This window comes from Cherax quadricarinatus, chromosome 68, assembly GCF_038502225.1.
Source record: "Cherax quadricarinatus isolate ZL_2023a chromosome 68, ASM3850222v1, whole genome shotgun sequence".
NCBI classification, from domain to species: domain Eukaryota; kingdom Metazoa; phylum Arthropoda; class Malacostraca; order Decapoda; family Parastacidae; genus Cherax; species Cherax quadricarinatus.
Window position 1 is genome coordinate 8169634 of NC_091359.1, and position 2500 is coordinate 8172133.

At 43.2% G+C, this 2500-nt stretch overlaps 1 long non-coding RNA gene across 1 annotated transcript in view; it reads left to right on the forward strand.

The window, feature by feature from the left end:
- Window positions 1–230: 230 nt before the first annotated feature.
- Window positions 231–2500, forward strand: part of LOC128697768 (uncharacterized) — a 102474-nt gene continuing 100204 nt past the window's right edge. The window contains exon 1 of the long non-coding RNA XR_008408352.2: window positions 231–412. This is a non-coding gene — a long non-coding RNA (uncharacterized lncRNA). The remainder of the gene's footprint in view (window positions 413–2500) is intronic.

The window sequence follows — 2500 nt, forward strand, 5'->3', positions numbered from 1 at the left end:
CCTCTCTTCAGTACGAGTTTCTGGGGAAGTTCCTCTCCTCAGTGCGAGTTTCTGGGGAAGTTCCTCTCTTCAGTACGAGTTTCTGGGGAAGTTCTTCTCCTCAGTACGAGTTTCTGGGGAAGTTCCTCTCCTCAGTGCGAGTTTCTGGGGAAGTTCCTCTCCTCAGTGCGAGTTTCTGGGGAAGTTCCTCTCTTCAGTACGAGTTTCTGGGGAAGTTCTTCTCCTCAGTACGAGTTTCTGGGGAAGTTCCTCTCCTCAGTGCGAGTTTCCGGTGATTTAGTGATAGTGATTATAAAAGATATTTCAATATCTCACATAATTTATGCTCTCTCTTTCCTTCTACAGGTAAAGACTGGTCGAGGAGGAGCTCTCAGTGTGTCACACCTCCAAGACGAACACGCCGGTGTTGCGGGTATTGTTGTTTTGTTGTCTTTGTATTGCTTTTGTATAGTAGTTGTTTTTGATTTATAGGTTTCGTTTTATTGATGTTTAAGTTGGTTTTTCGGCTCCAGTGAGGCTGTCACTTCTGAAAGATATAAAATTTATCTTTGAAAGTGTAGGTTGGACCTATATGGTGTACAGTACCGAGAAGATGAGGAATTAGACACGTGTGCAACACCTGGGTGTATTTATTTGTAGACTTTTCACCATCCAGTGACATAATGGGAAGACTGTAGAACTATGGGTAAAAGATGAGGTAATCAGTCCCTCAGCCTTAGAGTTATTTATGAACACCGTAGTCTTGAAAAATCTTTGACTACGTTTCTCTGCACGTTTCTCTTTTATAGTCTTCCCATTATGCCCTTGAATTTGTAATGATAAAGCCACTGGCTGGCGAAAAGTCTACAATAAAGATGCCCGGATGTTGATATTGTGTAATTCTTCAACATGTACTACACAGGACTCCAGGGGAATGTGAAGTTGTTTATCGAAGGAAGAGGGAGTAGGATTAAGAAGCCTTCACTAACATCAAGGTACATTCACCCTTTCTGCCTTGAAAGGGCAGGGCCCTGTAAGTCTCTGGGGCAGCCTGAGGTTAAAACCAACCCTTTTCTCTACCCTTCCGCCCCCGGCAGAAAGTAGATGCTGGGGTTTAATTTGTGTGTAAGACACATACACAATATATATATATATATATATATATATATATATATATATATATATATATATAGTCCAGGTGAGCAAGAAAATTGAAGAGGGCAACACAGTGGGGGCAATCAAAATTATTACCAGTGAAAATACAGTTGCTCCCAGGGATGCTGACATGGCTGAAGCACTTAGAGGAAAGCACCCTGCCAGGGAAACCAGTAGCACCAACAGTTCCAACACCACATTGATTGTGGAAGACTCGGACATTTACAAAGCAATAATGTCGTTCCCATCTGGCTCTGCTGGGGGGTTATACTTGAATAAGACCACAGCATTTAAAGGAAATGGTTAATCCAGTTATTGGGGAGATTGCAGAGACACTGCTTTCAGAGATCACAAGGTTCGTCAACAGTTCCTTGGCTGGTCTGATTCCTGATGAAATTAGACCTTTCTTTTTTGGTGCAACACTTTGTGCACTTAAAAAGAAGGATGGAGGAATTCGGCCAATTGCAGTAGGCAACACGTTACGGAGTGCTCTATTCACAGGCAATGATGAAGCAGTCTCTCAAGGAAGTGAAGCAGCGGTTCATGCAACAAGGGCATATATCAACAACCTGCCTGAGGACAATGCAGTGGTAAAATTAGATTTCGAGAATGCATTTAATCTCATGAAAAGAGACGTGGTATTAGCAACAGTACAAGAACACTTCCCTGGTCTCTTCCCTTTTGTTTCAGCTGGGTATAGCAAGGAATCAATGCTTCTCTTTGGAGAGCATGAAATTACATCATCGGAGGGTGTCCAACAAGGAGATCCTCTTACACCATTACTCTTCTGTATAGCAGTTAGGGAAATCACAGTCAGACTGACCAGCGAGCTAAACATCTGGTTCCTAGATGATGGCACACTAGCAGGTACAAAGGAGTCCCTCCTACATGACCTTACACAGGTAATGACACGGGGACAGGAAATGGGTCTCATCCTGAATCCATCCAAATGTGAAATCATCTCAGTCAGTAAACAAGTGATAAATGCAGTGAGATCAAAACTACCAGGAGCAGCAGTCATTGCCCCCACAAATAGTGTCTTGCTATGAGCACCTCTGGGAAGCAATGCCATTGACACAATTCTCAGGAAGAAATTGGAAGAGTTAAGGAGAATGGAACAATGAATAGGCAATCTGGACACCCACGATGCCTTGTACCTTCTCACAAAGTGCTTGAGTCTGCCCAGGTTGACATATTTCCTAAGATGCGAACCTTCATATGATAACCCTATACTGCACGAATATGACAGTATTCTGGGGCAGATTTTTACGAAAGTACTTAACCTTACTCTAGAAGACGGGCAGTGGAACCAAGCTACACTTCCAGTCAGACTAGGAGGCATTGGTGTCCGCAGGTCATCACAGAT